The sequence below is a fragment of the Lissotriton helveticus genome, chromosome 1_1, assembly GCF_964261635.1.
Source record: "Lissotriton helveticus chromosome 1_1, aLisHel1.1, whole genome shotgun sequence".
NCBI lineage: Eukaryota > Metazoa > Chordata > Amphibia > Caudata > Salamandridae > Lissotriton > Lissotriton helveticus.
Genome location: NC_136057.1, coordinates 676468380 through 676493447, shown reverse-complemented (window position 1 = coordinate 676493447; position 25068 = coordinate 676468380). Strand labels below are relative to the sequence as shown.

General features: G+C 44.9%; 1 protein-coding gene across 3 annotated transcripts in view; it reads right to left on the bottom strand.

Moving 5' to 3' along the window:
- The window catches only part of DMTF1 (cyclin D binding myb like transcription factor 1), a 517741-nt gene that overhangs the window by 143397 nt on the left and 349276 nt on the right, over nucleotides 1-25068 (bottom strand). The window lies entirely within an intron of this gene.

Below are 25068 nucleotides of genomic sequence, written 5' to 3'. Positions count from 1 at the left end.
TGTGGGAATGTTTGCATGGATACACAATCAATGAGTAGTTCTCCAAAGATTACAAAACTGTGAAGGTAGATTCTTATTGTTAGTTTAGCTCAAACTCCTTGAGATCTGAACCACTGTCTAAGGGTCTCATATTATTATGAAAACAAAGTGACATCCCTGATGATATCATCTAAGACATTTTGACAGTGCACAATGTATTCTGCCCATTCTTGAAATAAATTTGCCAAGAAATCCAAGTCCTTATCACTGCAATAATGGGATCAATGACTACTTTTCTATTAAAGTCTGCACAACAAACCCAAATGACTTATCACGAAGATACCATCCAGACAAAGTTGTATTCTGGGCTTGTGTGGGCAATCTTGGGGAGAGCCAGAAGAGGGAGTGGGTGGGTGGGTTGGGGTAGTTTAATGATTTCACTGTAATTGGTGTCTATCTGCCTGCATCTGATACATGGCACTCAGTGCGTACTAGACTATAAAATACCACTTCAGCTAATATATTCTATTCGGTTTGTAAATTGTACGCAAGGAGAAACTCACTTTACTTTGCCTCCTGTGGGGTTAAATGTGTACCTTATGTATCAAGAATTGTAGAAGGTGCTACGCATTGCGAAAATTAATAAAGTATGTATAAAAAAAAAGTTTGCCCAACAAACCTCCTAGAGGCTAGCAGTTTGAGCATTATTACCTGTTAAAAACACTCAAATGCACATTCTGTCATTTATAAATGTTAATTAGTATTAAACTGCACATGAATATAATATACTGCTTTCTTTCGTATAGGTTAATGATGCACTAATTGCGTATATACATGTATTAATTTGATTTATAATCTGTGGTGTATTTTAATAAATGTGCAACAGAATTCATAGCTAATTATTGCATTTTACATCATTTATCACAAGGTCTAGTCTCTCCATAATAATCAGAAAAAAGATTTTAAATTGAATAGAAAATCTTCGGGGAGAGACATTATCAGCATTTTGTTGGGAGAGTCAAGTGAGCAGTGTACTGCAAACCTCTTCAGTGGAGGGCATGAACTCTTGGAGCTCTGAATTATCTGCACATTTCTCAGCTCAGGATCCATAATAGACAGACAACAACCATCCCATGACACAGCAGCTGAGTGGAAGCAATTCTGTTATTCAGAGAACGTAGGCAGGTTAGAAGCCACCCAAGAACCTCAGATGGGCATTTGGTACCAAAGACTGAGTTCATCATTTAATGCGTTGATGTTATTAGTGCTATTTGAATACATGCAGTTTACAGTAGCCCCCAGAAAGAGGGTCACAAAGATAAGTAACTCTTTCTTCTGTAATTTTAACTGCAAATTCCTCACCTTACACTAGATACTAAGCAGAACCTACCACACATGGCGGGTCTGTGGAGTGGACTGAAACCCAAATAAAATGTCTTGCAGGACAGAGCAGGCACCGGCCTGTCAAGACAGCAGTGCTTTCCAGACTTATTTACTGACACCCACGTCACAGCCTGACAGATATCAAGGACTGGCACCACTTGAACCAACACAGTGTTAGATACCTTGGCACTGATGGAATGGGCACTCAGACCTTACAGGGGATGCTTCTTGGCCAGTGCATACCAGATACTGACGGAGAGGACTATCCACCTTAGTAGGGTCATCTTCTGCACAGCCTTCCCTTTGTTTGCTCTGGAGAATCAAACAAAAAGCTGATTGTCCTCTTCCTGGTTGGTGGTACGATCAAGGTAAAAGCTTATGGAGCCTCTCCTCCTCCTACGAAAGGTGAGAAGGTGCAACAAACACTGGTAGAGTGATCGACTGCTGAACACGAAAGGGAGTCACAACTTCTGGCAAGAAAACACTCCTTGTCCTCTGCACCAATTTGTCTAGAAAGAAGGTGGTGTTTTTAGGGTAGGGTGTACGAAGGTACAACACAGGAAAAGACACTGTATGCCTTTACCGCACATTCTTTTACCATGAATATGCTTTTACAACTTATGCCATTACCACGCTTTGTTTTAATATATAAAAACAATGTATTCGTGGGAATACGCCTCCCCCTCCCCCCCACACAACCAACTTACTTTAAATCCGTGGTAAAGGCATGCGTTGTAAAGGCATGCACATGGTAAAAATATGCATGCTAAAAATGTGTCGTAAAGGCACGGCGAGGTAAAATCCTTGTTGTAAAGGCGGTTTCCTGTAGGGTTGTTGCATTGGAAAAAGCCTGCAGTTCATCGCGCAACAAGCTGACATGAACGCAATGAGAAAGACAAGTCTTAGAGTTAATGCAGAGCAAAACTGTACATAAGCTTGAAGGGCACACAGATGAGCAATAAAAGACCAAATTAAGGTACCACTGGGGCATTACATACGGTTTGGGAGGCAATATGGGTGTCAAACGTTTAATAAACCTCATTACAACAGGTGATTTGAACAATCACAGTGAAATATAAAAAAAGGGGAAAAGATTACCAATAACCTTTTACACTTGCCACAGCACAGCCATACGGGCTAAGGACCAAACAAATATTGTCCAACAGATTTACCCTTAAGGGGTTAGAGTCCCAGGCACCACATCAGTTAACAAACTTGTCCCAGTATTTTGTGGAAAAACATTTTGGTGTGAGGATGACATCCACCACTTCAGACAGCAAGTCAAATGCAATCAATTGCTCACACTCAATCTTCAGACATGGAGGTGTAAATTGACCCTGCCCTGTTGTTGAGACAGGAGGCCCTCCCAACTAGATCTGATGCTCCTGCTCTGGAGGTCTGAGTAGCACACTCTGCTAGCGCAATCTGGAGCAATTAAGAAGACGAAGGCCTGGTCATTCTTGATCTTCTTCAGAACTCCGGGCAAGAGAGGAAATGTCAGGAAGGTGCATAGAAGCCACTTGTCCGATTCCAGCAAGAATGGGTCTCCTAATGAGTGCTCTTGCAGAAACTAGAATGTGCAAAATTGTTGACACTGTACGTTCTCTAAGGTGGTGAAAACAGAGGTCTTCCTATTGGTCAAATGCACCCTGCGTTACCTCGAAATGTAGACACCACATGTATTTGTATTTTTATATATTTCTAAAGCGCAGACAATCGCTCCGAAAGGAGCATCCTGCCGCTGAATAGTCAGTGTGCAAGAGTTGGAAAAGTTTGCAGACTATATGAAGGTCATTACCTGATCATCAGGGAGAGAATACATCCATGTTTTGAGTTGCTTTCTAAATTGGTTTTCCTGAGTTAGGGATCTGAGATTGTTGGGAATTGCATTCCAAGCTTTGGCAGATAAAAAGGATAAAGACTTGCCTCCTTTAGTTTTATATTTGAATTTTGACAGCTTAATCAGGTTTTGACCTGAGGATCTTAAGGTCCTTGCAGGATTGTAATGGGGGAATCGTTTAATAAGGTAGGTCGGGCTGGTGCAATTGAATGCACGGAAGGCTATAATTAAGATTTTAAACAATATTCTTTTGGGGAGTGGCAGCCAATGGAGGGTTTTGAGGGCGGCCGAGGCTGACGATCTCCTGGGTAACTTGAGAACAAGTCTAGCCGCTGCGTGCTGCACGCCTTGGAGCTTTTTGAGAGTGGTTTTCTTTTTAACACCTGCCATCAGACCATTGCAGTAATCGAGACATGCAAGGATTAAGGCCACTGCCACTGCCTTTCTTGAATCTATGGGTAGAAAGTCGAAAAACTTTTTCAGCGATTTAATGATATTAAAGCAGCTTCCTGCAACATTCCTGATATGCTGGTCAAAGGATAATTCGGCGTCAAATAGAACGCCCAGATTCCTCGCTGATACCACTGCTTGAGGCGGTGCAGGGGTGTCCTTAGGCCACCATTTGCTGGGACAGAATTGGGGGTTTTTACCCATAGGGAGAATTTCAGGCTTATTAGTGTTGCATTTGAGATGGTTTTGATCCATCCAGCAGAAGACATCTCTTAAACACTTTTTTAGATTCAGCTCAGCATCTGTAGAATTGTTCTCCAAAGGGACAATAAGCTGAGTGTCATCGGCATATGATGTCACTAATATGCCGTATGACTCAATTAAAGAGATGAGAGGGACCATGTAGATGTTGAACAATAATGGGCTTAATATTGAGCCCTGAGGGACTCCAGAGTGTACCTTTTTCTCTTTAGAAAGAAAAGTGCCCAAGGAGATGGTTTGGGATCTGTCTGCCAAGAAGGAGATTATCCAATCCAATGCAACATCTGTAATTCCTATATCCCTAAGTCTGTCTATTAATAGGGAGTGGGAGATGGTATCGAACGCCGCCGTGAGATCTAATAAGATCAGGACGGCGTTCTTCCCTTCATCTTGTAATAGTTTTATTGAATCGGTGAGTTCAATCAAAGCAGTTTCCGTAGAATGGTGTGAACGGAAACCAGATTGCTGCGGGTGAAGAATATGGTGTGTATCTACGTAATTTTTTAATTCTTTGTGGACCATTTGTTCAGTGATCTTGCCCAGAACGGGGAGGAGTGAGATCGGGCGTAAATTAGCAAGGTCTGTGGGGGATTTATTTGCCTTTTTCATAAGAGGTTTCACGATTGCATGTTTCCATTCGCTAGGCACAATGCCTAAACTCAGGGAAGCATTAAGAATCTCATTTATGATGGGATTGACAACCTCAATTACTTGATGAAGGATTCGAGGGGGGCATGAATCCGAGGGGGCACCAGATTTGCATGTCAGAATTGCCTCCCGGGTCTGGAGGAGCGTAGCCGGGGTAAAAGTTCTAAGGCAGCCCTTCGGGTTCTCTCCACAGTCCGGTGGAATAAAGGACAAGACTTGACAAGGTGCTTGGAAATCCTTTTGTATTAGTAAGATTTTTTCCCCAAAGAAATCCGCAATCTGGTTGCAGAACTCTAAGGATGGTGGGATTTCCGGTTGTAAAGCTCTTGGATGGGTAAATGACTTGACAATGGAAAATAACGTTTTTTGGTTTTGTTTGGCTGTGTTGATGGCATTGATGTAAAAATTCTTCTTGGCTATTTTAATAGCTATGAGGTAAGTTTTTCTCTGCCGAGTATATAGGCTTCTATCTGTCGGGTCGTAGGTTTTTCGCCAGCTACGTTCTCTTTTTTTGCATAGTAGATGGATTTTTGCTAGCTCAGGTGTGAACCAGGGGGCATTTATCTTCCCTTTTTTCCCTTTTCCCTGGGGGCGGTTCTGTGATACCCGATCCTTGATCTCCTGTCGCTTCCAAGTGTGAAAGCATTTGGAGCCCTGAACAGCATCACCAGGCATGATAGGGATAAATGCATCAACGATGGGGTTGAGCTTGAAATTAGCCTCTACTCGTGTCCAGTTGACATGTTTCACTAAATTATGAGTAAGTTTCACTGGTGGTTGAGGCCGTGAGAGCTTAATGTGAAAGGGAATCAAGCAGTGGTCTGACCAAATCTGAGGGACGGGAATCTGAGTCTCCAGAAGAGGAAAGTTGGTGCATATACTGTCCAAGGTGTGACCGGCTTGATGAGTGGGCTGTGTAACTATTTGTTGAAGGTTGAAAATCTCCAAAGTTTGGAAAAAATTCAATGCATGTGTGTCGGATGTAGATTCCAATTGCAAATTAAAATCTCCCAAAAGTGTAAAATGTGGGTAGCGAACTAAGAATTGTCATAAGGAGTCACTAAGTGAATCTAAAAATGCCAAGGCACTACCTGGGGGGCGATAAATCAAGCCGCCTGAAAAGGAAGAGGATTCATTTAACTTGATAGAGAAACCCAGTCCTTCCACCCCTTTTAGGGGAGCTAAATTAAAGGTGTGAAATTTTATGTGGTTTTTGAGCACCACCGCTACTCCTCCTCCCTTTCCTTTCAGTCTGTCCTGTCGAAAGATGGTATAGCCCGGAGGAAGAGCAACTGCTAAGTCAGGGTTGCTGTTCTCTGTCAGCCATGTCTCGGTTATAAAGAGACAGTCTAACTTTGAATCTACAATAAGGTCATTTAGATCTTGACTATGACAGCCCATGGAGCGAGCGTTTATCAACCCCCCTTTGAAGTGTGAGGTAATCGCAATAGTATTATTTGGAGGGGTCTGTGTCTTAACTGGGGCCCAGGGTGAAAGTCACTGACAGGACCGGCACAAGAACGGTCCTCTTATTTTATCCATGTCGATCCTACAGGGACAGCCTGCGGGCATGTTGAGACTCTTAAGCTCGCTCACCTGGTAAGGTCGGGCAGAATAGAATTGCCCAGCCTTTCCTGCGCCTGGCGCGAACTTGGCGCAGACGTGCTTTCCTTTGGCGCGCCGTCGTCACGCCCGCTGCGCCCGCCCGCTGCGCGGACGGGAACTGTTGTTATTCATATACTCGTGGAGGAGGGCGTGAGGCGTCGCAAGACTGGAGCGCTACCCTTGTTCCACCCCAAGATGGCGGCCGTCCCTGTGTCCGATCGCGTCAGCTGCCAATCGCTGCGCGTGGACCAGGGTTCTAGGTGCTGCGAGGGCAGGAGGGAATGTAAATCTTCCCAGAAATAGACGCCGCAAATAAAAAACATTTTAAACAATATTTTAAAAAGTAATCAGCCTATCCCCCGGCTTTCCGCCTCAGGGGAGAAGTATGAAGCACACTGAGTTTGAAATGTGTAAATGTGAGGCGACGCCTGCCCAGTTTCTCAAATATGGCATTCAGATACGCTGCCAGGAGGTTGGCAACCAAAATATGCTCCAGGATCCCCCTCCGCCTTGCTTGTAGCAGCACAACATTGTGGTAGTGCTGTTTGTCAGAATCACACCGCCTCCTCTTAATTGATGGTAGGGAAGCCTTTAGAGCCTAATGGAGGGCCCCTATCTCCAGTAGGCTGATGTGGGGCTGGCCTTGCATTGGAAACCAGAGACTGCCAATCTCCAACTTCTGCAGGTGACCCTCCCCCATCCAGCAACGATACACGTCACTACTGTCATTTCTCTGTGGGGGACACGCAGGGCAATTTGTGATTGATCAACCACCTCTGCAGATCCTGGACTGTCTCCTCGTAGACCTAGATGGAGTTGGAAAGGCAGCCTTAATGCTGGTTCCACTGGGAATTCAGGTTCCAATGCAGGGCTGACATATGCCATCTGGAGTTGTTGACAAGGAGTATGCATCTAGCTACTCTCACTGGGTTCCTGGATAAAGCGTGCAATGTGAGGATCGTAGCCCAAATATTCCAGAATCGTAGCAATGGAAGAAAAAACGAAAACTGCACCATGTCCAGAATCGCCTGTAAACACAAGTGACCACCTGCTGGAGGTAGTCCCCCATGGACTGCAGCAAACCCACCTGCAGTAGTGGACCACTGCTATCACTTTCGTGATGGATGTTGGAAATGCAAAAGGGGAGCACAGTAAACTAAAAGGGCAAACTAAAGGGGCTCCTAGCCCACCTTGAACATCAGGTAAGGTCTTTGGGACTGCAGGGCAGTGATATTAAAATTACAACCGTGCAAGTCTGAGGACACCATCCAGTATTCCGGATCCAAGGCAGAAAGGATATGAGCCAATGTGATTATTTTATATTTGCCCTCCCTCAGGGAAATGATATGTGGTAAGGATAAACATAGGCCTTTTTCTGACAGATCTGCACCCCTGTCCTTAGTGCCCCAGCTGCATGGACCACTGGCAATGAATAATGGACATGGGCGACACGGATCATGTGTGTACACCATGACCTAAGCCCATTTCACGGTAATGCAGTCTTATTGACCGGGAGGAGCGCATCAAGCACTACCACTGTGATGGTAACCGAGTAGTGCTAAGCATTTATTGCACACACAAAGGCAGTAAGTGAGACACATAACACTCAAAGAAATCGGACACCAATTTTTAAAAACATTCCATACACTTATATGGATTTAGATACCAAGATCATCAGAATAAAGTAAGTATTTTTGAGGTATGAATGTTTACAGTTTTCAAAAGTTGGCAGTTCAATTTTTGAAAGTGCTAAACTTTTCCTATGGGGGAAAAACATGTATGGCATTCGGGCACTGAACGACTTACGGAACCAATCTTAAGGTGAGTATGAGGCAAGGTCCAAGGCAGCACCAAAAGGTCACCTCTGGCGGCACAGTGGCGGCCGGGTGCAGAGGTGCTTTTCAGCGTCGGGTGCCCAATTTTATCCTATGGGGAAATACCATGTACTGCATTTGAGCAGTTCACAGCGACTTACGAGACCAAACTCCTGGATGTAAGGTGAGTATGGGGCAAGGTCCAAGGCCACACCAGCAGATCACCTTGGGAGGATCTGATGTGTCGGGGTGCAGGGGTATGTTACAGCATAGTGTGTCTCATTCACTTTAATGTGGAACTGTCCTGTTGCAAAAAGGCTGCAAGCTAGGACTGAGAGGCCAGTCTGGCCGAACCAACAAGGGTGCTCTGGTCTCACAATGCTTGGGGACATCTTTTGTCCTCTTGTCATTGGGCCAAGGCAGCGGGTTGCAAAGGTGTTCTGAGGCACTGCGTTTTCATCACCGGAGACATTCGTGGAAAAAACAAGTTACTTACCTGTACACTGTGGTTCTCCAGTATTGATATCTTTCATAGATTCACATGCTTGTATCTTCCCCGTCATCATGGTGGGAGCCTCGAGGTAGATAGAAAAGTAGTACTATAAAAGTACATTACAAACCACCAAAGGGAAAGGACAAACGTTAGCATTCGTCAGCATCTTCATGTAGGTCCAAACTTCGACCAATCAGAGAGGAGCCCTAGACCTCAACTCACCAGCAGAGTCACCAGACCTCCGATTTCACGCACAAGTGTGCTGCGGTTAAGTAGTAGCAAGAGGTAAGAAGTGGCAAGCCTAGATGGGGAGGAGGGAGGGCCGCATGTGAATCTATGAAAGATATCAATACTGGAGAACCACAGTGTACAGGTAACTTGTTTTTTTGCCAGTATTGACTCTTCCATGGAATCACGTGCCTGTATCAGAGTGGTTAGCAGTGCCATTTCTTAAATCGTTGCGACTAGGCGAAGACCTTCGTAGGCACTGAGAATGAACATACCATTTAAAAAAACCAAACATAGATTTTGTCATGACCCCACATAACTGAGATCATCAGGATGGCTAACTGTCCAGTTCAGTACTAATGATGCGGTTTAGAAAAGTACACTGCTGAGCTGATATGCATAGTCCTTACATGCATGGAAAGCATGGCGCACAGGGAACACAGATGAATGACTAACTGCAGGAACTCCAATATATGTACACGCATAATTATGGCAGGTCCAAATAGAACAGTGGGTTTCCTAAATTGCTTTCTCTTTTACTTTATTTTTCTTTTCAGCCCATCGTACTCTTTGATTGACCTTTTGTCAACCTGTGGCTGCCATACTATGTGCGGCCACAAATAAAAGCAACAGCACCCATGCTTTCACGGCAGATTGCTCCTGGCAGCGATCGGGAGTGGTCCATGTTCCTGGCAGCGATCGGGAGAGGTCCATGTTCCTGGCGGCTCCACAATAATCGTCAGAGATCGGAGCATTTATTTTGGGTGTCAGAAGCCTCTTCCCAGGTAGGATAACAGCTTTCTACAATATTGCAGACTCGCAATTAGTTTAATTTAATTACAGTACGAACAGCGCATATTAGCAGAAACAAGTGATGAATAACGAGTTCTATTAGAAATACGAAGTGCGTTTGAGGAAAAAGACAATGAATATGCGCACAGAATATCTGGAGTAAGGTAACATTAAGTTCACGCACAATTGCCAAGACTGCCAAGACTGTTTATTCAACGCACAGGATCAGAGTTAATTAGACTCAAAGCTGGAACTTTCTGGTCATTTTTCCTTGTTTATGGAATACCAAACGATTGGATTTGTACACTTAAGGATTCAAGGCTCTGGAGCATAAGAGCAGCGTTGGAAGTGATTTCCTAATGAGACTCTTCAATTCATTAACAGTTTGTGGAATTGAGTCTTTTAGGCGTTTTTTTTTTCTTCAGAGGTAAAAACACTGTACTTGTATAGTGTGGTGCAGTCACAGAAATCAACCTTACCTGTTCACTCTTCTCTGTTCCAGATCTCCCTCCCTAATTCCCTTCCCCTCATCTGGCCACTCTGATCCTCTGTTGAATATTTGCACAGAGTCGGAGCTGCCGGAAGGTGGGCATCTTGAGGGTACTGCTCCTGAGGAACTAGAGGATTCTGACAGATCTATATACATCATAAAATCCAAATAAATGACTAGAAACATATAAATCTGTGAAACCAAATGATCAAAATAAAACAGAGATATAAATAGACTTACCTCAAGTGAAGAGGTGTCTCAGTACCGCTTGACCCACTGCAGCATCCGTTTTCCATGCTGAATCCAGACAATAGTGCTTGGTGAACGTATGCACGTTAGACCATGCTGCCGCTCTACAAATGTCTGGAAGTGATAACCCAGCAAAGAGGGCTGTAGAGGCTGCCATCTTCCTGTGCACAGACACCTTTGCAGACAGAGGTTTTCCAGCTTTGTTATGGCATAAAACAATTGCAGAAGACATCCAAACGTGAAATTCTGCTCCTTGAAAGGGCCTGACCTTTCCTTGGAGAAGCAAAAGACACAAAGAGCTGATCCGATTTCCTGAAAGTCTTTGTTCTATGGATGTAGAATTTGATGCATCGCTTTACATCCAAAGAATGCAACCCTCTTTTGGCAGGGGTTAAAGGATTTCCAAAGTACGTTGTGAGTACTACTGACTCATTTAAGTGAAAAGAAGTAGGAACCTTTGGTATAAAGTGAAGGCTTATACTCAACATTACTTTGTCCTGTTTAAACTGAAGAAAAGGTTCAGCCACAGTGAAAGCCTGAATCTCACTGATTCTTCTAGCCGATGTGAGGGCCAATCGGAGAGCCATTTTCCACAAAATGTATTTTAAGTCCGATTTGTAGATCGGCTCAAAAGGCGAATTCTTCAATTAAGATAGGACTGTGTTTAACTCCCATGGAACTGCCAGGCGCTTTAAGGGTGGAAAAACTCTGAAAAGGCCCTTCATAAACTCTTTAACAATTCTCGTAGACCAGAGCAAGAGTTCCCCTGGTTTTCTGTGAAACCTGTAAATTGCAGCCAGGTGTACTTGGATTGATGAATGAGACAATTTTTACTTTGTTAAATGAAGTAGGTAAGGCAATACTTGCTCCGTGGTCGAGAGTAAAGGATGCATGTCCTTTTCCATGCACCAGTGGCAAAATCTCTTCCATTTCGCAGTGTCTGACCTAGTAGTGGAAGAAGCTCTGGGCCACTGAAGGATGGACTTGCAATCTGGGGCAATGTCTAGATCTGTATATTCATAGTTGTGAGGTTCCAAGCGGATAAACTCAGAGATTTCATCTGAGAATGAACAATCTGGCCATTGTCCATGGACAGCAAGTTTGGCAATGGTTGAAAGAGAATGTGCGGAGATATCAAGCACAGAAGAAGTTCTGGGAACCAAAACTGCCTCTGCCATGCTGGAGCGATGAGAATGAGAGGACATGGTTCCTTTTTCATTTTGCTCAGCACCCTTGGGATGAGAGGAAATGGCAGGAAAGCGTTGGCGAACATCCCCGTCCACTGCATCTGCGGAGCGTTCCCCCAAGAGCTGGCCTGAGAAAACCTGCTGGCGAACCTTTCACACTTCTTGTAGCTGGCTGTCACAAAGAGCTCCAGTTTTGGAGTGCCCCATAGTTTGAAAACTCACCGCAGCTGCTTCAACTCTAACTCCCATTCGGGACATTGGGAATTGGTTCTGCTTAAAGAATCCGCCCACTCGCTGTCCACGCCTGGACATGCTCTATCTGCAACGTTATCTGGTGCTGAATTAGCCATATTCAAATGTCTTGGGCTTGGTCCGATAACGTGAGAGACCTGGTGCTCCCTTGTTTGGCTAGAGAGAACATCGTTGTGGTGTTGTCTGTTCTTACCAGAACAGAGAAGCCTTGGATTCTCGGAAGGAAAGTCTGCAGTTCCAGAAAAACTGCCCTCACTTCCAAGAGATTGATGTGCAATTGCGTTTCTTGAACAGACCATTTTCCTTGGATTTGCAACTCCTGGAGATGCACTCCCCAACCGTCCATGGAGGCGTCCATGGAGGCATCCATGGTCATAACATAACTGGGCTAAGATGCCTGAAACGAGAGGCCTGGAAAAATATTGCATTCTTTTTCCCACCATGACAGAGCCTGTTTCATTGCCTGAGAGATAAGGATGATGTCTTCGAAGGAGTCCTAAACCTGAATCCACTGCCTGTCTAACTGCTCTTGGAGAGGCATCATGTGGAGCCGACAATTCAGAATCAACAGGATGCATGATGACAGCATCCACAGTAAAGATTTGAACACTTACAGAAGTGGACTCTCTTATGCACAGAAGGGTTGTTAATTGCATTATAAGATGAAGGTGTTTTGAAGTGGGAAATGCGGTCATCAACATGGGCATTCAGTATTGCTCCAAGAAATATATGTTTCTGACTTGGATTTAGGCATGACTTCTCTACATGGAGTCGCAAGCCTCAAGAGTTGAACAGCCGCTGATAAACCAGTGTAGATTTTCTTGCTGAGTGGAACGTAGGCTCTTTCACCAGCCAATTGTCGAGGTAGGGCTAAACCTGGTGGCCCTGCCTTCTCAGAAAAGCCGGTACCAGAGCCCTAAATTTCGTTAAGACTCTAGGAGCTGAGCGAAGGGGAGAACCTTGAACTGGTAGTGATCCCTAGCCACCTCTAACCTCGCAATTGGTGATGCTTCGCATGAATGGGAATGTGGAAGTATGTGTCCAAGAGATCGAGGGATGCTAAAAAATCTCCCTTGTTCACCAATAAGAGAAACTCTTGCAGGGACAACATTCTGAATGACTGTTTCTCGCTGTATTTGTTCAGCTGGCTGAGGTCCATGACCTGTCTCCATTTCTCACACATTTTCTTTACAAAGAAGAAATTGGAATAGTAGCCCTTTCGTCGTTGACTGAAAGGAACTTTTTCTATTGCCTCTTTTTTTTTTAGCAAGGTTGAGATTTCTTGCTTTAATAAAAGAAGATGATGATGCATTCTCTTTGAGGGTGAAATCCAAGGAGGTTTGTAACCAATTCTAGGGTGTGGCCCTGTTGGATGATGTCTAGTACCCATTTGTCCTTCATAATGGCTTGCCATTGGCCCAGAAAAGGAGAAATATGATGAGACTGCAGAGGCTGAAGTCGAGATGAGGTGGCTGACGGAAGAAAATCGTCACAGGCATTTTTCTCATGCCAATGCCTTATGTCTAGCTGACTGCGGACTTTACGACACATTGGAAGCCCGAAAATTTTTTTTTTTGCTGTCCTCCATATTGTGGGCTACAAGTTTGTTGGGAATACGATTGAAATCTGTATGACTGATAGGATGATCTTTGTTGGAACTGTTCTCGTTCTCTATCTCCACGAAAGGACTGAAAAGGCCTTTGTTACAACGTACCTAAGGAACGTGCTGTCTCAGTATCCTTCGGGATACCCTGTAGCTCCTAGTCCACGTGTTACCCAAACAGGTTTTCCCAGTCGAAGGGCATGTCTAAAGCCTTCGATTGGACGTCAGGGCGGAAGGACGTCACTCCTGTCTACGGAGAACAGCGGCTACTGCCGTTTGTCTGAAAGCAATCAAAGACAAATCCATTGCTGAGTCAATCACACCCGAAGAAGCTCTAGCACCTTCCTGCAGGAGGTCTTTGGCTTCCTTCTTTGCATCTTCTGGAAGATGTTTGAGAAGAGGTGCAAGATCTGACCATAACTGACGGTCGTATCCCCCCAAAATTGCGAAGGCGTTAGAGGTCTTGATGGAAGTAGTGGCCATAGTAGCAAAGAGTCTGCCGATGCGGTCAAGCCGCTTGCCTTCTCTGTCTGGAGGTACAGAGCAAGGAGATTACGGATTCCTGGAGCGCCTCTGCACAGCTTGCATTATTACTGAATCTGGTCGAGGATGACCGATCAAATACGCCGGTGCAGAATTGGGTGCATTGTATTTCTTCTCCATTCTTGGCAATACAGCTAGGACGGAGGCTGGATTCCGCATAATCTTCAAACCTTCGTCCCATATATAATCCACAATAGGTATGGATAGAACCGATTCCTTAGCCAGATCCTTAAAATAATAAAGGAAGCATTCGGTTTGTACTACAGGCAAAGGCATATTGAATCTTCTAGAGGCCCTTTCCAGTAATTGGTGGAAGCCCCCAATATCTCCAGGAGGGAAACTCGCTGGAGGGGGGGGGGGGAGGCGTAGGCGAAGATGGAGAACCGTAATCATCCCACTCCTGGCCAACTAAGTCAGGATCCTGAATGAACTCACCCTCTTCATGCTGATCGTCTGCTTCACTCTCGATGTAATCATCTTGAATTGTAATGCACCGAGGAGCCTGTCTCTCTTCCAGCGCAACAGGCGGTGGAGTAACCACTGGTGGCAGCGGAATAACTTTAATACCCAGACCTCTGGGCATCAGCTGAACTGGAGCGTGAGAATCGGGAAATCGTTTATAATAAATCATTGAGCATGAGCCTAAGGTCGGTGACCAGGGAGGTTGGCACCCGCATGGAATCTCTTCGTACCTCCTGACGTTCTTCGTATGCTTCATGCGGATAGTGTTCTTGGAAAGAATCATATTGTTGGGCTCGTGGATGACCCATGAAGGAGTAATCCCCTTCAATATACTCTGACATGTCCTGCCCATGTGTCTCCTCTACCTCATCTGTGTCCTGGCTTTTAACTCTGAGCTGTGAAGGGCAGTAAGCAGGACCGAACAAACTTTAATCTCCAGATTCCTCTGTATCAAGAAGGTGAGAAGGAGGCAAAGGTGATATCTTTGATAAAGAAGTAAAACCTGGAGACTTTTGGATGAACTGGGTCTTATAATGTCCTGTTTTTGATCTGTTGACAAAGTCGTATATGACAGAAGACATCTGGAAGTGATTGTTGTCTATACCGGCAGTCTGGGGGGATTTAAACACTGTTTTAGACGACGTGGTCATCGTGGTAGGTGCCGTCGACGATGAAATTGTCGTCACCGTATTCGTCGACGAGGCCATCACCACAGCCGCCGATGCGATGGTCGCCTCAGATGCCAAAATAGATTTGGCTGAAGTTCTCGACGACGGGTCGGTCGACGGAGCTTTGTGTCATCGACGAAGCCGAATTTAGATGTGTGATAGGCAGAGAAGCAGCATAAGACTTCTTCAGGCCAGAATCTTTTTGCTTATGGGCTGCTTTATCGGCAGAGGAGGATTCTTCTGCCTTCAATCTCTTTGAATCAGCCTTTAATGAGGTAGAGCCCTCACTTTTATGTTTCCTCTCAGCTGAGGATGGCCCAGAACTCTCTTCAACATCAGATCCAGAATCCGATTTAGATTTTTTCTTTTGGAGCCATAACAACAACAACCTGGCTTCTCTAGCCTTTAGATTTTTGGCTGAAAAGGTTCTGCAGTATTTGCAGTCCTTGGCTGTATGTTTGGGATAAAGACAATAAAGATGGTCCTTGTTGGGGTCTTCAGAGAAAAGTTTTGCCTTCTAACAAGATCTGCAGGGTCTAAAAAGCCTCTTCTTCGATCCCTACGACATTTGAGGTCAATTCTAGCAGGGTCAAACGTTCACTCACTGACAAACTGGGCAGAGCTCAGGGAGACTCCCTTACACACAACTGGCAGTTAGAAATCTGAGGTCTGGTGGCTCTGCTGGGGAGTTGAGGTCTAGGGCCCATCTCCGATTGTTCGAAGTTTGGACCGACATAAAGATGCTGATGAATGCTGAAGTTTTTCCTTTCCCTTTGGTGGCTTCTAATGTACTTTTATAGTACCACTTTTCTAAATACCGCGAGGCTCCTACCATGACGACAGGGAACATGCAAGCATGTGAATCTATGAAAGATTCAATACTTAAGAAGAGGGTGCCTGCACAAAGACGCGGCAGGCAGAGTCAGTGAGTCCTCTGCGGACAAACCCAAGGTGGGCTTTGGGAGACCACGCTGGCACTGTTGGCCCACTTCAACTCAGTCTAGGGGGCACAGGTGCAGTGGTGCTTTCCGGTGTTGGGTTTGCAGCGGTCTGAAGTCCTCACAGTGCCTGCAGGGAACCAGCTCCGCTACTCCACGGCCGTTCCTGGGTCTTTGTTGAAGGCAGGTAGTCCTCCCAGGCTTGTGCAGGCACAGCAGCTGCAGGACAAGATGACTTTAGTGCAATTGTGCGTGAACAGCAGACAAGCTAGCAGGGTTGGCGCCAAGTCAGTTGCTTCTCCACAATGTCCTTCTCAGGTCGCCAGGTATCTGATTTCCTGGTGCCAGGGGCTCCTCTAAATACTAGATTTAGGGGAGTGTAGGGTAGTAGCCAATGAGCTACTAACCCCTGGGGCCACTAGCCCCAAATATGACCACTTCATGTGGGAAGTGGGCATAACCCTGGCTCAGAGTTCCTAATTCTGCCATCATCAAATGGAACTAGCCGGAGGGTAGACATGCCTCCTTGACTACTTATATTACTGCTCTGTCTTAGAGCCAAATGTGCCATTATCAGGGCGGTTGGCATTCCCTCTCTTGAGGGAAGCCAGATTTGCATACTAAAGGTGGTGGGCTCTATGAAGCTACCAGACTGGGAATGCTAATTTACCAGCCTTCCTGGAGGAGGTGTAAAACACCTCCCTCAGGGGCAGGCATTGTGCCTGACCTCCTGCAATCCTGGACTCTCACTCCTGGGGGTTAGAAACTAGTCTATGGGGCAGGCAGGGCTGGACCATACGGAAAGAATACTAGAGGGCTGTTAGGATGCAGGGGCTACCTCCAAGGTACCCTCTGGGTGCATGTATTAATAAACATATCACTGAAATCAGTGTGGGTTTATTAATATGAGGTGTTTGATACCAAACACCACATGTTTCAGTGAAGCTATTATGTAGCTGGGGGACTCTTTTGACCAGTACATACCTTAAGACGACTTCCCTGCTCCCTTGCAATATCCAGTAATAGAACTAGATATCACTGGGGGCATATCTGCTCATTCAGATATGTCTCATATAAAATGTAATGCACTCTGCCTGAGGGCTCAAAGTTCTGCTGTACGGTGACTTACATATATTAGATGCAGTAACTTTGGCATGACACAGGCATGTGCCGTGCCATGATTTTACTCATGGTTTGCACGATGTCACACAGCATGCAATAGTAGTTTGTATGGATTTTGTGTGTGGGTCCCTTAGGGTGGCATAATATATGCTGCAGCCCTTTGGGACCCTCTTTAGCACTCATGCCTACCATACTCTAGAGACGTACAGGACTGCTAAAGTCCTTAGCTAATTGTAGCACAATTAGACAACACCTTACTTTGAGGAAGGATCACTGGCACAAAGTCTGGTTAGCAGGAAAAGGGGGAAACAAGTGTGTGTGTGTGTGTGTGTGTGTGTGTGTGTGTGTGTGTGTGTGGCGGGGGTAACTGCAACAAAACCCTAGTTTCCTACATGTACTTAACTCACAATTGGCCTGTTTGAACTGTGTGTAGCGCCGGGCATTTCGTGATATTGTGTGTGCATGCACAGATGAATGTGTGCCTGTGTACGGTACATAATATGGAGCCCTGTGTGTTCCAATCTTGGAAACATAGGGCATTGACAGGTTAGGAGAGGTGAAGACTGCAGCCCCTAGGCAGTAATTGTGTACTGCTGACATTCCGGATGGCTGGGGTGGGAGCACACACTGAAGGAGTGCACATCAAATGTCTGATTCCAGGAAGAATACTGGTCTGTGGGGCCTGGGCTCAATGTAGGGAGTTGGTGGGACTGATAAGGTTGGCTCTGTGGGTCACAGAATCTTGATAGAGAGAACAGCTTTTAGGGGTTTGAAGCTTATGAGGCATATTCCAGGGGAGGCTCATAGCCATGTTGTGATTCCCAGTTACTCCCTTGGCCTGTGTTGTGGGTTAATCAGAACTGGGGCACTCTTGCTGTAGCAGACTGCCAATTTGACAAAGGGCAGTGAAGAGGAGAGAGCATTTAAAAGGAGCAGACACCCATAGCACAAATTTCAAAGGATCATACACTAAATGACATTAATGTTTTGGCGTTGGACTATTAAGCTGGAGCCGTGAGACTCACAAGCACAGTTCAATAGCACAGTTCTTCAGGAGAAAAAAGATCGCAAAGACTTCTAGATGATGAACCCAGGACTAGGGCCGAAGGTTTGATAATCTCCCTGCTGGGTAATCACCCAGAAAGTCAAGGCCACTTGCACTGAGCACCAGACTTCTGCCTGCCAAGTCCAGTTGACTCTGTGAGGAAGAGGACAGAGCCTGCAGGGAGCTTGGCTCAGCCGGAATCCGGGTGAGTGGCTCCCAGGAAGCAAAAATTGAGAAACCTGGTCCAATTGGCACAACTGCAGAAATGTGTACTGTCTGCCCGACCCTGGCTAAAGTCACAGTGAAGTGCTCACTGTTGCTTTTGCAAGTGCCAAAGTCAGCACCCCCTCTCCCCCGAGTGACCAGGAGGGGGCAACAGTGAAGTGCAGGACATCGCACCTGTGTGCATTAAAGATGGCGATCCCCATGCCATCAGAAAGGAAGACAAGGCCATCACCCATTTGTGAGCCGTGGACGGTGACATCTCTTCACCCTGGTGTGACCACGAAGGGAGTTCACCATGAGTCAAGGCAGTTTCCTGGATCATTGTGCTGAAGGAGCAGACACATCATCGAGGAAAGATCACGAGCCCTCAGTGCAGGGAGACTCAAAGGAGTGTCCTGGGTTTTAGGTCTCGCTGAGCCAATGCGCTTGCGCATTGCTCCAGCGAGAATTATGTAGGAGCTACAGGAAAGCCTGCCAGAGAGCTTTGGAATTCAAATTATGCCCAGTGCATGTGCGCCGGGCGCGCGCTCACCATTTGCTCCCCCCCTGCCCCCCCCCCCCATCAGACTTGAAAGGAAGCCGCTGGCACATCAGACTTCAAAGGAATGCGCTCCCCCATCAGACTTCAAAGGAATGCGCTCCCGCCGCCCACTTGCTATTGTCTTTAGTCATATGTTTTTCAACCCAGATGATGTTGCGTTTCATGTTATGTGCGCATAGGCACACCCCTGACTTTTCGCCTGCCTTTCCCTCACCCCATCCCGCTCGGCACACAGGCTATCATTTGCGTCACATCTCCAGTCATTTTGCAACCCAGCCCTTGAGGCTTTGAATTTCACGCAATGTGCGGCTCAGGTACATCTCTGACTTCCTGACCTGTCAATGCGCATGCGCATTGAGCAGAGCGAGACTATAGGGGCTTAAACAGACTTTAACTAACTGGCGATTTGATGCTGTGCTCGTGCGCTTTTAGGTCAATGCGCAAGCGCATTGACCTAAAATGCGCGTGCACAGCATCAAATCGTCAGTCATCTGTTGCCCAGCTTGGTGCCGCTCCACCCCCTGCGGCATCAAAGGCTTTCACGGCCGGCCGGCCGTGCTTTCAGTTTGCCGCGCCACCCCCTGCGGCATCAAAGGCTTGCTGCATTGTTTTCCGGCCGTGACTCGCATTTCTCCTTCCTTCGTGTCAGAGTTTACACATATTGGTTGGTCTGTAAAATGAGAGGAATGTGTTTGCTGGCAATCATTTTACTTTTCTTTTTACTGACTGAGTACTCAGTCTACCAGAACACTGGAGCACACCTAATTTTATAAGCATACTGGTGTATTTTCTCATGACTAGATGGTGCATTAATAATTTAAAGTCTCACTTGGGTCTCATAAGGAAAACAAATAACCATTAGCACTTTAAAAGACTTAGATGTGAAAAACAGGGCCATGCGAACACCAATAAGTGCTACACAAATCGCACAACAAACTTCAAATGATGCATTATTTTGTAGAAACAGAAACGGCTAAGCTTAATGATGCATCTGCCCCTTACTTACAATATCAAAGCAATACTTTATCTATAGTGCCAAAACTAAATAAGCTATCATGCAACCAATAGGCGTGACTCTTTCAAACTGAAAGTGAATGTTCAGTGACCGACAATTTTGTGCATGTGACTGTGCGAATGGGGGAGTAGGCGAATGTTTTAATGAGTCAGAGTGACCTGGATGGCTAAGTGAGTACAAGAATGAAGGAATATGTGATTGTGTGGATTAGCAGATGAGAACTTTATAGAGATATTACAGGGTAAACGACTGAGTGTACTGATGGTTGACTGATGTAGGGCGTGTAGGAATGGTAATGAGCAAGTACAGGTCACACTAATAGTAATAACAGTATTATAAAATGTTAAAAACTACCTATTTTATGCCAGTGTTTGCAGTACAATAAGGAAAGGTACCGTTCTTTTAAGAATGCCTACATTGTCATCATTCTTGCTGCTACATCAGTGCAAGCATTATACAGATGTGGGCACCACTATTTCAAGAATGCCCATCATATGTAAGGAATTATTACCATTAATCATGTTTAGCTATAACCCTTTGATGCATTTTCAGATCCTCATGTATTAATCAGAAGTGGACGCTGCATTGTCCCCTTCACTAAGTAAATCACTCATTCCTCTTGAATGCTCGTTCAGATTTGTACTTCGAAATCTTCAGTGTCAGGCCAGTATTGCAGTATTAATTAATCTCAGAGCATGTTTAGATGTACACTATCACATAATGATTAAGGCATGCTGAAAATGTCACCTTCACTCACTTATCATTAGTTCACAGCCGCATTAGAACCATCACTTCGTAATACTGACACATTCCGTTTGCAAGCAGTTCAACAACGTCACATTTACTGAAATACAGCACATCTATCTGGTTGCAAAGTCATTTTGGGGACAGGTGAAGAGGCCGGCCGTGCTTTCAGTTTGCCGCTCCACCCCCTGCGGCATCAACGGTTTGCTGCATTGTTTTCACGGCCGGAGGCGCATTTCCTTCCTTCGTGTCCAGCCCCCCTCCCAGCGCTGCCTTGTTTGTAGAAAGGCATCAAGCCTTCCTTTCACTATTTAGTTAAAGATTATTTCTACTTTCGTTGTGCGGTTCTAATCAGTCAGTTCTCCCCTAGTTTCTGCTGCTTGCCCAGCTTTAGGTAATGACGTTTTATTATGAGATTACAGAATTTACTCCTCTCACAGTGAAGTGTGCTTGAGTGAAGTTCCGTAGTGTTACTGAGTAAAGTCCGACTAACTAACGGGTGGCGGTCACGCAGTAGTGTCAGCAGGTGTGCACGAGTGGTGTCACCCCTGATTCAGCCGTAAAATCGCCCCGCAGACTGCTCAAACAAGCATTGAAAATGCAATAGGTCTCACCTTTTATTAAGCAAAACCCATTTAATTTGCTAATGTTTTCGTATCGCAAAGCAAATGGCTTTAACTTAATTAAAGGCGAGACCTATTGCAATTTTAATGCTTGTTATTTAACATAGAACTCCTCAGCGCCTACACTTGCCCAGAGACCACGACCCTCACCCCACCCAGCGCACAGGCCTATCACTGCTTGACAGTTTCTCCATGCACTATGTGTCTCAACCCCAGATGCTTTGCTCTTCATGTTATGTGTGCACAGGCACAACTCTGAAGTTCCGCCCGCTCTCCCCCGACCCTGCCCCGTTCGGCACACAGGCCCACCCATTTTGCATAAACTTTTTTTGCATAACATTTTGTGATCCAGCCCTTGAGGCTTTGCATTTCACGTTATGTGCGCACAGGCACAATTCGAACTTATCGCCCGCTGTTCTCTCACCCAGTCTCGCTCGACGCACAGGCCCTTATTCGCTTGCCATTATCTCGAGTCTAGGACTATTCCCTGTGTCCCACCCTCACTTATTCCTGTCTAGGTGTGCAAACATGTTTGTCTCTTGCACTGTGTGTCCTTTCCTGCCCTGGTACGAGACCCTTGTCCTTTCCACGCACACAGACCGTACCCACGGTATTTCCTCCTTTCATCCCCATGCCCCACATACGCGCAGTCCCCAATCACGCGCTCCTCAGTTTACCGGCACGTAAGTCTTGCGCTTCCTTAGCACCTGGCATGACTTCAAACAGGAGACTAGAGTCTCCCACTTGCCTTCCTCCTCTTGTGCACACCCTCTTCTCCCGCCCCCACTTTCCTCACACACTCTGCACCCTCACACACAATTACACTCTACTGAATACAACATACACTCCACACAATACCACTCAGTGCCACATAATTACACGCCACACAATTACACTGCACTCAATGCAGCATACACTCCAAATACCACTCATTGCCACATAATTACACTGCACTCCATGCAACATACACTCCAAATACAAATCAGTGCCACATAATTACACTCTACTGAATGCAACACACTCCACACAATACCACTCAGTGCCACATAATTATATGCTACATAATTACACTGCACTCAATGCAACATACACTCCAAATACCACTCAGTGACACATAATTACACGCAACATAATTACACTGCACTCAACGCAACATACACTCCAAATACCACTCATGCCACATAATTACACTGCACTCAATGCAACATACACTCCAATTGCCACTCAGTGCCACATAATTAAACGCCACATAATTACACTGCACTCAGTGCCACATACACTCCAAATACCACTCAGTGCCACATAATTACACTCTACTGAATGCAACACACAGTCCACACAATACCACTCATTGCCACATAATTATATGCTACATAATTACAATGCAACAAACACTCCAAACAATACCACTCAGTGCCACATAATTACACGTCACACAATTACACTCTACTGAATACAACATACACTCCTCATAATACCACTCAGTGCCACATAATTATATGCTACAAAATTACACTGCGCTCAACGCAACATACACTACAAATACCAATCAGTGCCACATAATTACATGCCACATAATTACACTGCACTCAATGCAACATACACTCCAAATACCACTCAGTGCCACATAATTACACTCTACTGAATGCAACACACAGTCCACACAATACCACTCATTGCCACATAATTATATGCTACATAATTACAATGCAACAAACACTCCAAACAATACCACTCAGTGCCACATAATTACACGTCACACAATTACACTCTACTGAATACAACATACACTCCTCATAATACCACTCAGTGCCACATAATTATATGCTACAAAATTACACTGCGCTCAACGCAACATACACTACAAATACCAATCAGTGCCACATAATTACATGCCACATAATTACACTGCACTCAATGCAACATGCACTACAAACACCACTCAGTGCCACATAATTATATGCTACATATTTACACTGCGCTCAACGGAACATACACTCCAAATACCACTCAGTGCCACATAATTACACGCCACATAATTACACTGCACTCAATGCAACATACACTCCAAATACCACTCAGTGCCACATAATTACACTGCACTCAATGCAACATACACTCCATATACCACTCAGTGCCACATAATTATATGCTACATATTTACACTGCGCTCAACGCATCATACACTCCAAATACCACTCAGTGCCACATAATTACACGCCACATAATTAAACAGCACTCAATGCAATATACACTCCAAATACCACTCAGTGCCACATAATTACACTGCACTCAACGCAACATACACTCCAAATACCACTCAGTGCCACATAATTACACTGCACTCAATGCAACATACACTCCAGATACCACTCCGTGCCACATAGTTACACGCCACATAACACTGCACTCAATGCAACATACACTCCAAATACCATTCAGTGCCACATAGTTACACGCCACATAACACTGCACTCAATGCAACATACACTCCAAATACCACTCAGTGCCACATAATTACATGCCACATAATTACACTGCCCTCAATGCAACATACACGCCAAATACCACTCAGTGCCACATAAGTACACTGCACTCAATGCAACATACACTCCAAAAACCACTCAGTGCCACATAATTACACACCACTTAATTACACTCTACTAAATGCAACACACACTCCACACAATCTCACTCAGTGCCACATAATTATATACTACATAATTACAATGCACTCAATCCAACGTACACTCCAAACAATACCACTCAGTGCCACATAGTTACACGCCACATAATTACACTCGATCTATCACATCACCACAGCATCACTCAGCACCACCACAGCATCACTCAGGGGCACCACAACATCACTATGTTGCTACCACAGCATCACTGAACGCCACAGCATCACTCGTCGCAACCACAACATCACTCAGCGCCACCACAGCATCAATCTGTGCAACCATTCAAGAACTGATTCAAATATGTTCTCTCAATGTTTCAAGCTTTATTACAAATGTCACAAAAAGATGTTAATATTTCACTTCTGTTCTTTGATTTTCGTCACAATAAAATACACTGAACATAACCTTCACAAAAGTTATTTACAAAAGTTTAAGCTATCGCCATTATAAATTACAATAACTTTTATTTAAGTATTAATTATTTAAAAAAATTAAAAGCAATTGTTATTTGTAATATCAATACATCTAAGTCACGTAAATGCAACACATATTGCATTACAAATGCTATAGGTGTCCCATTTGCGAAAGTTAAAAGTATTGACATTGTAAATGACAAAGCTATTAATTTCGCGATTTTCAAAACCAACACATAAATAAAAAAATTGTCATTTATAATACCAATAGCTCAAACGTTCCTAATGCGAGACCTATTCTATTGCAAATGCTTGTTCTGGAATTGCCTTCTGCCACTGGGTAGGGTAAGACTGCTCCTGCCTGTTGGGCTTGCTGGTGACTTGCAAGATCTTATCACCTAAACGCTACTAGCATTGGCTCTTGAGGTGAGAAATAGACTTTGTTGTGTGGGGACTAGCATAGGCCACATCTAGGAGTCTCCTCCAGTATACAGTAGTGAATAACTGATTTCTCTAGATGGGACAGAGGAGGTCGGGGAATCCACCCAGAACCGTGGTAGCACGTAAGAGGCCATGGTGATTTTTTTTATATTTTGATTGTATACTTTGTACAATCATATTAAAATACTCATAAAATCATCTTATTGCATTTACTGAGTGTTCTTTGAATATTGAGCCTGTGTATACCTCATACCTAACTCCTCCATGAGGAGCCTTGGACTGCTTGACCCACACTACTACTGAGAGTCAAGTGCTGAAGGGGGTAGTAAT